The sequence below is a fragment of the Helianthus annuus genome, chromosome 6 (assembly GCF_002127325.2).
Source record: "Helianthus annuus cultivar XRQ/B chromosome 6, HanXRQr2.0-SUNRISE, whole genome shotgun sequence".
NCBI classification, from domain to species: Eukaryota; Viridiplantae; Streptophyta; class Magnoliopsida; order Asterales; family Asteraceae; genus Helianthus; species Helianthus annuus.
Genome location: NC_035438.2, coordinates 76349908 through 76361107, shown reverse-complemented (window position 1 = coordinate 76361107; position 11200 = coordinate 76349908). Strand labels below are relative to the sequence as shown.

Genomic DNA, 11200 nt, shown 5'->3' with positions numbered 1-11200 from the left:
GGGATAAAATCGTATTTTTTTGGACAAATGCGGAGGTGTCAGGTAGCTGACTGACACTATTGACCGTCACCCATTTTGACTAATAGTAGGAAGACACTATTCTCTGCCATGATTTTTTTAGGGTATATTAATTTTTGAGTTGTGGAACCTGAGGAAAATCCGCAACAATCTTGATTTCTCACTTCATTCCTTGTGCATACTTACCAAATTTCGGGACAAAATTTTTTTTCAAGTTGGGGATGATGTGACAACCCGAACATTTAAGGTCAGTGCCTTTAGTCACGTAATCCCTGTTTTCTCATTGTTTCTCTTTTACGCCCCTTATGTCAATATAAATTGTTTCAAAACGTGTGACTTTAATAATCTTGCTAAACGAAAAATCCGGTTTAATATGTTTGTGTGTTAGTGAGTTAGTTTAAGTGTCTAGAGTATGTGGGCCGAAATCTTTAGTAAACTACATCAAATAGTAATTGGGTCGTACACGTTGGTGGCCTAGACATTTAAATCTTGGTTATCTTATAATCTAACAAACTAAGCCCACACCACTTGAGCCTTTTCTAATTGTTTTTGAATTATCGGCCCAGTATGACCGGCCCACCTCATTTGTTTAATTGGCAATATAAGTAGAAGACTACGTGACATATTTACAATTATCACATTATCACAAATTTTAAGATACAACAAACCCTACCCCCTCTTCCCTGATCGCACGACTTCAGCAGCAGACCCCCCCCCCCCTCGAGTTAGCATCCTATTTATCAAACCCTTGGATTAATAAGTACATGTTTATGTTAACCTTTAATTGTTGGTTGTGTTATGTGCATTATAAGGCTGATTGTAAACGTGAGAATATCATATTATGTTCCTGCATGAATAATCAATGTGTTGATGTCGAATGAATCCGCAAGGAAATCTATTAATGTTTATGTATTAAAACTGCCGTGATAAGTATATGTTGACTCGTTAAATATTGTCACAGTGAAAGATTCCTGATTACTAGTAGGGTTGGTGTGGGTAGCATAATTGTCGAACCACATATTGATCGACCATTCTTGTTCACGTCTAAGTAGGGTGGGTTGCATAATCATTGGTGTAGTGTTAAGATCTCATAGTATAGTTAATGTTAACTGATGTTTTGATGAATATTAATGGGCTATGTTAGGGATTTTAAACAATGAAAAGAATGGCATGTTGTTATTGATCCTGTTATGTAATGCTTGATTGTAAGTTAGGGTGTCATATAGTTGCCAAGCTAATAATCAGTTATGTAACAACCTGAATATATGAAACAGATTGGGATTGGGCCGATAATATATATTTGTATGCATAACTAAATGGGCTGTTATAAACAAACCAATAAATTCATATTATGTAAGTGGGGCCGAATACTGTAACAAATTGTAAACATGTTTGCTTAGCCGATATTTGTTAAATGAATTGTTAGAATTACTGGACTAATCTGTTGGGATCGGGCCATACAATGGCGTTGAATCATTAATCAAATGAGGCTGCAACTTTCAATTACAATACATCAGTGGGTCGTGGTGTTTAGTTAAGATGCGGACTGGGCTTCAGGATAAAGGTTGGGCACAGGTTAATGGACCTATTGTGTTGGACCAGATTGTGTTAGAATGAATAAATGGTGTTAGTTGTAATTGCCTATTCTGATTAATTATGGAAGTGTTACATTTATTTGTAATGTGATTATTTGCAATGTGTGCCATCCTTGACATATACTAGATTCATGCACATGTGTTATTGTCACAATATAACAACTTGTTAAGTTAATTGCATTAGACACCGGCCATTTGGACACTTAGGGAATTGCAAATTCTAATTGCGTACATACTTACGGTTAACGTACAATAGGTCACACATAACGGACCTAATATTCACTCAACGCGTAAAGACACGTTAGCATTACCGACCAAACCTAAGGTGAGTTCATCTTAAGCATGCGCCCCGGTGGTTGGGACAGTCAGTGGGTATCCCGGGGAGGGATAGGTCTTTTGGGTAAAACTAGGATGTTGGATAATATTCTCACCCTATCATTCTTAAATCCCATCTTTTGTTACCGGGGAGGTAACGGGGTATTAGTTAGTAGCGCTACTTAGGTTTGGCACCCTCACACCGTACCGGGGAGGACCGTTGTGAACTAATGACCCAGTCATGCCCAGTGTTTCTATAGGTGCACTGGGGAACGGGCAAAACATACATCAGGAGCCGTCTTGTTCAGTATCGAGATATTATCAACATTACGTTCGGAATTAAACACAATGGATTAACTAAATACTTGGTAACCAACGTTTTTTTGTAAAACTATGAACTCACCAGCATTGTCTGATACACTTGTTGCATGCTCGCATGTCGTTAGATTTCTTGGATTTGGAACTTGCTGTTTGGAGCGGCTAGAGTGGTCATGGGTCGTTCTGATTGGATACACATATTGGTTCATTGATTTCGTACATTTGTTTTGAGAATATTTAAACTATGGCTTCGTTAATGCTTCCGCTGAACATGTTGGGTTATATTTAAACTTATTATCGATGCTTTCATTAATAATTGGCAATTTCATTTTTAAACTTGTTATGAGTTCAACATGATTACTGGCTCGTTATTGGTTTGTCACACGCCTAGCAGGGTCTCCATGGGTGGTATTTTGGGGGTGTGACAGTTTGGTATCAGAGCCACTGGTTATAGTGAACTTGGTTTTAAAACGTTTTCATAAAACCAGACTATAACCGAACAGATCCAAAATCGACCATGACACTCAGCTCCAGACTACAAGGTTCGTTTCTTGTTTACTATTGCATAGCATATCTTGTGTTTGCTTATGAATGATATTACTCGTGAATGCACACTTGGCACTACAGTATGAGTTCCTTTGTTACCAACCCATGTTACGTGTTTTGAGAGTGTGACGCTTCTTGAACTTTCATGATCTGTATTGTGATGTCGTATGTCTTATTGCTCAAATTTGGGGAACCTTTTAACACGAATTGAGAGAAGCTGAGATAAACATGCAAATTGGATTATTATTATGGGTGCACACATATTAATAATGTGGGGTGCATGTGAATCCCAGTGAAACTTGACGAGTGCAAAAGGGGTTCCGCTCTGTTAAATGACGTTGTGTTAGACCTCAGTAGTCTGTGGGAGATCATAGTAATGCTTGACTCCTACTTGAACTTGCTTTTAAATCCTCCCTTTTCTTGTATAGAATCATGAGTGGATGTGGAGGAGGCCGAGGTGGTGGATATGGCCACATTGCTATGACGCAGACTGAATTAACCAACTTGATCAACACTCGTGTAGCTGAAGCCCTAGCGGCTTACCAGGCTGGTACGATATGTGCCAATTACTTTCTATCCTTGTGTCGTATACTCGAATCTTACATGTGCGTTGTACGTTCTATCGTTTTAGGTCAACCTGCGAAACAAAACAATCCACCTGCTCTACCTGCTTGTACGTTCAAGATGTTCATGGATTGTAAGCCACAGACCTTCAGTGGGACTGAAGGGGCTGTAGGACTTCTGTGATGGTTTGAGAAGGCAGAAGCGGTATTTGCAATGTGTAACTGTCCTGCTGGGGACAGGTTGAAGTATGCTACAGGCACACTCGAGGATGGTGCCCTGACATGGTGGAATACCCAGGTTCAGATGTTGGGTATTGATGTGTGTAAAATGCAACATATAAATCACATCAATTAAGGCATAAAACTAACCCTTTTTAAGTACTAATGTTGGAAAAAGAGTGTTTTTGTCTTCCTTTTGTATTTTCAGGATGAAATGAGCTCAAAATCACAAAAGAAGCAAAAAGACCACTAATTCTAGCATAAATACAAGAAAAGGAACAAAAGTAGACTGCCCGGACCCTCAACGGCACCTCCCAAGGCAAAGAAGAGAAAACAGAGACTGAACACGCCCCGTGTCCAGCGAACACGGGGGCGTGCCCAGGAAGCAGCAAAAAAGACAAACCACTAGAAGCTTCCATTGCCCACCACGGGGCCATGTCCAGCGGGCACGGGGGCGTGGTGAAAGTACAGCAGGCGCATTAATTGTAATTGCGAATTACAATTAATGAAGAGAGAGAATGTCAGACGGGCACGGGGGCGTGTCCAGCGGACACGGGGCCGTGCCCAGCCTTCTGTTCAGCCTATAAATAGGGGTGCTTGGCTTCATTCCATTTCATCCCTTGGCACACCACCTCTCTCACACTTCATCCACCACCTACCACCACCAAAACACCATCATCCACCACCATCATCCATTGTCCATCGTAGAGTGTGTGAGTCGTCTCGGATCCAAGATTGATCGTAAGAGTTCTTGACAATCAAGGCCATGTTTGCCTAAGTCTCTTACATCACTTGGTGAAGACAAGTGTTTAGTATAATACTTTTTATTTTTAATCTTTTGCACTTTTTATTTGGTTTTGTATTAATGACTTTAATAACTAGTTACTTATGTTGAAGGTGATCTTTCCTTATCGTTTGTCCGTGGTGTCTTGGCGTTATTTTACTGTCTATATAAAATAAAAGATTTTCACCATTCATATCTCCACGGTCTATATGGAGGTATGTTGGCTACCTGGTCGAGGGTTAAGGGAACGGTTTGGTAAGAGTCTTGCCCTTGTTCAGCGTTTAGAGGTCCTGCTTGGGACCTGGGTCAAATTTAGTAGGATCTCCTTCAATACCCAAGGTATTGGATGGCGGGGATCCAAACTCTTTGACCCCCTCATAAGTTAACTACTATTAATACTATAACCCGGCTATTTAGGACTGTATCCCTGCTGACTCAGACTACTTAGCCGAGGGTAACGTCACCGCCGAAAGCGGGGCCTACCACAATTTGCATTAATAACTTAATTCATTATCTTCCAATAATCCGACCCTTTAGGATTGTATCCTTGCTGACTCAAACTACTGGGTTGAGGGTAACGTCGCCTTCAAAAGAGGGGCCTACTACAATAACTAAGATAATCTCTTAAACAAGTGCAAAAGTGCAAAAATAATCAAAGGTTATACTAATACACGTGTCGGATCCAAGTGATTCATCTTGTCTATCTGTTTTTATTTTATTTTATTTTTCAGCATTTAGTTAGTTTTTATTTTTTTTAGTTTAAAACATTTTTCTCACTTTTTTATTTGGTTAGACGTTGAGGATAAACCGGTATTTAAAGCTCTTGTGTCCTTGGACGACCTCGGTATCTTACCAACACTATACTACGTCCACGATGGGTGCACTTGCCCATATGTGTGTTTAGTGTTAGTAAATATCGTGTTTTATAAATTTAAAACTTGGCTAAAAGTGTAAAAAGGGGCTTAAATATATATCAAAATTATATACACACCAACACGCATCAAGTTTTTGGCGCCGTTGCCGGGGACACAAGGATTTTAAGAAAGTTAGGAATCAACGGCCTAATCATATTTTTATTTTTCTTTAATTTTTTAGGATTTAGATTTTCAGCTTCTGCAGAGCTCAACACGGGGCCGTGCCTGGTCGGACACGGGCCGTGTTCAGCATCGTCACTGGCAGTTTTTGTTTTCCAAGTTACAGAAGGCTGACCACGGGGCCGTGCCGGTGCAACACGGGGCCGTGTCCAACTTCCAGTAACTGGGATCTAGAAAACAATCACTGAAATTCCGACCACGGGCCGTGTTCGCTCAACACGGGGCCGTGGTGAACCTTCTGACCAACATTCTTTTTTGTTTTTATTGCAGGACTTGGAACCCGACGCCACCCTCATGTAGTGTATGAGCTCCAGTTCCAATAAAGACATAAAAGAACCACTAGAAGAACCCGAACGCTTTCTCAGAAAAAGGTTAAAAGCCAAAAACCAAGAGAAGGTTTCGGGTGATCCACCTCCAATGGCGGACCAACGTACCCTTATGGATTATCTACGACCCACCGTAGGTAATCTAGGCGCCGCTATCAATGCTCCGAATGTCGAAGCCAATAACTTCGAACTTCGGCCACATTTGATACAAATGCTCTAAAACTCCGCAACCTTCCATGGGCTTGCGGACGAGGATCCCCATCTACATATAACTAATTTCTTGGAAATATGTGATACCTTTCGGATCAATGGAGCATCAAACGACGCCATCCGCCTCCGTATGTTTCCCTTCTCACTAAAAGACCGAGCGAAAGCTTGGCTCAACACCCTCCCAGCTGGATCAGTAAACACCTGGGATGAATTAGCCCAAAAATTTCTATATAAGTATTTCCCTCCTTCTAAAACTACTAAGTTAATGGCTGAAATTAATACATATTCACAAGAGGACGGGGAATCCTTATATGAAACTTGGGAAAGGTTCAAGGAGCTATTACGCAAGTGTCCCCATCACGGCCTCGCAATATGGCAGCAAGTATCCACTTTCTATAATGGATTGTTGCCACACACTAGGCAGACACTTGATTCTAGCTCCGGGGGACTTTTAGGTAATCGACGCCCACACGAAATATATAATCAAATTGAGGAAATTGCTCAAACCAATTTTCAATGGCACACCCCCCGGGGAAATAAGTCTATCGCCCCGGGCGCCCATAAGGTCGATGAAAGCACTTCTTTACAAGCCCAAATCGAGGCACTTTCTTCAAAGATAAAAAAATTGGAAATGACAAAAACAGTCTCGGTTATGGCTTGTGAAGGGTGTGGTGGGTCACATGAAAATTGGAGTTGCATGAAAGAAACAGACGATCAACAAGAAATGGTAAACTACAATAGACCTAGGCCGTCGGGTCCCCCAACGGGAACTTATAACCAAGGATGGCGAAACCACCCAAACCTTGGTTGGAGGGAACCCGGCAATAGTAGTAACCAACAAACCCAACGAACAAACTTTCAGCAACCAAGAAATGAGTTACAAAATTTCACTCAACGACAAGGTGGACGAGAAAGGCCCGAAGATACTATATCTCGCCTCGTCTCTGACACTGATAAGAAAAACTCGGAAAGATTTCTACAATTAGAATCTAATTTTAGAAATCAACAAGCTAGCATTCAAAACATAGAAAAACAATTAAATCAAATAGCTCAAAATTTTTCCGAGAGACCGCAAGGCGCATTACCTAGCAATACCGAAACAAACCCAAAGGCGCAAGTTCACCTCATCACACTACGAAACCGCACCGTAGGGCCTGCAGAAGTGCCACCGCCAACGGAAGAAACATTACCGACACCTCTGCAGGAGAAGAACTCTCCTCCATCACCAGAGCCGACCAAGGCCCCTCGAGTTCCGTACCCCGGTAGGTTAATTCGTCAAAAGACAAATGAGCAATTCGCAAAATTCGAAAGTCTGTTAAAACAATTGCACGTCAATATTCCTTTTATCGAAGTCCTAACCCAAATGCCCAAATACTCTAAATTCATGAGGGACTTCCTTACGCATAAGAGAAAAATTGAAAATTTGCAATTAGTTAATTTAGGCGAAGAATGCTCTGCCCTCGTGCCCAATAAACTTCCCCAAAAGAAAATCGATCCCGGAAGCTTCACGATTCCATGCTCAATAGGGGAATCGCCCGTTCGCAATGCCTTAGCCGACCTAGGAGCTAGCATTAACCTCATGCACTCGTCAATGTTCAAAAGGCTCGGCTTGGGAACCACGAGCCCTACAAAAATGAGCATACAACTCGCTGATCGATCCGTCAAATTCCCACAAGGTGTCATCGAGAATGTCTTGGTAAAGGTAAGCAGATTCGTTTATCCAGCTGACTTTGTCATACTCGATATGGAGGAAGACACCGAGGTCCCCCTTATACTAGGGAGACCCTTCCTTGCCACAGCCCAAGCAGTGGTGGATATGAATGACGGGACACTCACCTTGAGGTATGGGGATGATGAAGTGAAATTCGGAGTTGGGAAGAGAATAGAAGATGACGACCCGGTCAACTACATGAAGGTTATTGATTCGAGCTTGGATGCTGCTCTCCGACGGTGTAACATGGGACGCCAAGCATCCCACTCAGAAAATATATAACCTCGAATCGGGTCTAGCCAAGGACCCTTATAAACGTGGTGCACCACGGAGGCATTCCGCGGAACTATCCTTAGTTTAGTTTAATCTTTTAGTCTTATTTTGCAGAATAAAACACACTCATGGTGGTAATGGATGAAAAAGGGAACGAGAAAAATGGAACCATGCACGAAGAACAGAGCAACCCGATACAAATCTCCATCACAGAAGGCTCAACACGGGCCGTGCCCAACCAACACGCCCCCGTGCTGAGCCCCCTGCAGAAAAACACCCAGTTCAGGTAACTGGACACGGGCCGTGTTCAGCGGACACGCCCCCGTGTCCAGGCTTCTGTTTCAATTCTCTAATTTTTGTTACTGGCACTTGACCACGGGGCCGTGCCCGGTCACCACAGGGCCGTGTCCAGGATGCCAGTAACAAAAATCTTTGCTTTTTAAACCACTTTTACACATTCTAATCAACCAAAAAACCTTATTTTTGGACACATTGAGGACAATGTGTAATTTAAGTGTGGGGGGGATGCTAAAACCTTGAATTTTGCAAATCCTAAACACAAGCTTTACACAAAACTTTATTGGAACCGCTAAACACCCCAAATTTTTTCAAAAACTTTTTCATTTTTTTTTATTTACTTGTCTTAGTTTAAGTTGGGAATAACAAGTTCTAAAAAGGTTATATTTTTACAAGTTTACAACCGATAGCGTCGTGATAACAAAGAACCAACATAAGAAAATTATGAAACGGCATAACAAGTCTAGTTAAAAATTCGATTATATATACTTGATCACATTAAAAACCCATTCCCACAAAAGTGAGTTTTGAGCCTTTATTGAGCATAAAAATATACATATTTAGACTAAATGCTCATTTTTCGTTTCTTGTGTGAATAGCAGCTTGGTTCTTACAACTCTAGAACTTGCCACGACGATACATTCCCGGTCCTTACCAACTTAAACCCAAGTAAGTAAGTGATGGAGGCATTAGGACTAACCATATTTTTCTTTCTAAACCATTATTTTTCTTTTTTTTACCACCTACCCAAAATCCCCCTAGATAGCCCCTTTGAGCCTAAACATTTCATTTCATTACCCCAAAACCCTTTTTACCCACCAAAAACCATTTTTTATTTTTCACCCTTTATTTTAGTAACAAGCTCGGTTCTTCGTAAACTCGCCTTTTTATGTGATAAAAAAAAATGATGAAGTCAAAAACAAACAAAAGCTATATAAAAGCTTGTTTGGAGAAATACTTCAAAATAAAAAGTCACTAAAAACAAGGTATGTCACGAAAACCGACGCTTTTTACGATTTTCGCCCTTTTACTAACCACTAACACAAACCACCCACCTTTAACCCAAGCCTAACCCTTCACCCCAAAAGTCCTCTTGATATTTACAAAAGTAAAAAGTTAAAAAGGAGGAGGATTGATTGCTTGGCAAGCCTATGGAAGGCGTAAGTTCCATGCCGCGCTCGAGTGATTCACTAAAAATATACACCTTCGGCCGAGTGTTGAGTGATTCCCCGTGAGGTATGTGAACTTGTATATAAATGGAATTTTAATAAGGCATGCTATGCCCAAATAAGTAATTTATCTTATGAAACGTTCAAAATAAATCATAACGAATAGGATTGTAAATAAATAAAAATAAAACTTACAAAGACCTTGGATTCCCGACACTCTAGGACAAGCTAAAAACTTTCTCTTCTACCTATTCCATTTGGGAGTGTAAGCCACATTTAAAAGAGTTTTGCTTGAGGACAAGCAAAAGTTCAAGTGTGGGGGTATTTGATGTGTGTAAAATGCAACATATAAATCACATCAATTAAGGCATAAAACTAACCCTTTTTAAGTACTAATGTTGGAAAAAGAGTGTTTTTGTCTTCCTTTTGTATTTTCAGGATGAAATGAGCTCAAAATCACAAAAGAAGCAAAAAGACCACTAATTCTAGCATAAATACAAGAAAAGGAACAAAAGTAGACTGCCCGGACCCTCAACGGCACCTCCCAAGGCAAAGAAGAGAAAACAGAGACTGAACACGCCCCGTGTCCAGCGAACACGGGGGCGTGCCCAGGAAGCAGCAGAAAAGACAAACCAGTAGAAGCTTCCATTGCCCACCACGGGGCCGTGTCCAGCGGGCACGGGGGCGTGGTGAAAGTACAGCAGGCGCATTAATTGTAATTGCGAATTACAATTAATGAAGAGAGAGAATGTCAGACGGGCACGGGGGCGTGTCCAGCGGACACGGGGCCGTGCCCAGCCTTCTGTTCAGCCTATAAATAGGGGTGCTTGGCTTCATTCCATTTCATCCCTTGGCACACCACCTCTCTCACACTTCATCCACCACCCACCACCACCATAAAACCATCATCCACCACCATCATCCATTGTCCATCGTAGAGTGTGTGAGTCGTCTCGGGATCCAAGATTGATCGTAAGAGTTCTTGACAATCAAGGCCATGTTTGCCTAAGTCTCTTACATCACTTGGTGAAGACAGGTGTTTAGTATAATACTTTTTATTTTTAATCTTTTGCACTTTTTATTTGGTTTTGTATTAATGACTTTAATAACTAGTTACTTATGTTGAAGGTGATCTTTCCTTATCGTTTGTCCGTGGTGTCTTGGCGTTATTTTACTGTCTATATAAAATAAAAGATTTTCACCATTAATATCTCCACGGTCTATATGGAGGTATGTTGGCTACCTGGTCGGGGGTTAAGGGAACGGTTTGGTAAGGGTCTTGCCCTTGTTCAGCGTTTAGAGGTCCTGCTTGGGACCTGGGTCAAATTTAGTAGGATCTCCTTCAATACCCATAGGTATTGGATGGCGGGGATCCAAACTCTTTGACCCCCTCATAAGTTAACTACTATTAATACTATAACCCGGCTATTTAGGACTGTATCCCTGCTGACTCAGACTACTTAGCCGAGGGTAACGTCACCGCCGAAAGCGGGGCCTACCACCATTTGCATTAATAACTTAATTCATTATCTTCCAATAATCCGACCCTTTAGGATTGTATCCTTGCTGACTCAAACTACTGGGTTGAGGGTAACGTCGCCTTCAAAAGAGGGGCCTACTACAATAACTAAGATAATCTCTTAAACAAGTGCAAAAGTGCGAAAATAATCAAAGGTTATACTAATACACGTGTCGGATCCAAGTGATTCATCTTGTCTATCTGTTTTTATTTTATTTTATTTTTCAGCATTTAGTTAGTTTT

General features: G+C 41.2%; 1 non-coding gene across 1 annotated transcript; it reads right to left on the bottom strand.

Annotated features, from left to right (window-relative positions):
• Positions 1-6247: 6247 nt before the first annotated feature.
• Positions 6248-6354, bottom strand: LOC118480011. Its single transcript, XR_004861652.1, has one exon. It is a non-coding gene; the product is annotated as a small nucleolar RNA R71 (small nucleolar RNA).
• Positions 6355-11200: the final 4846 nt, after the last annotated feature.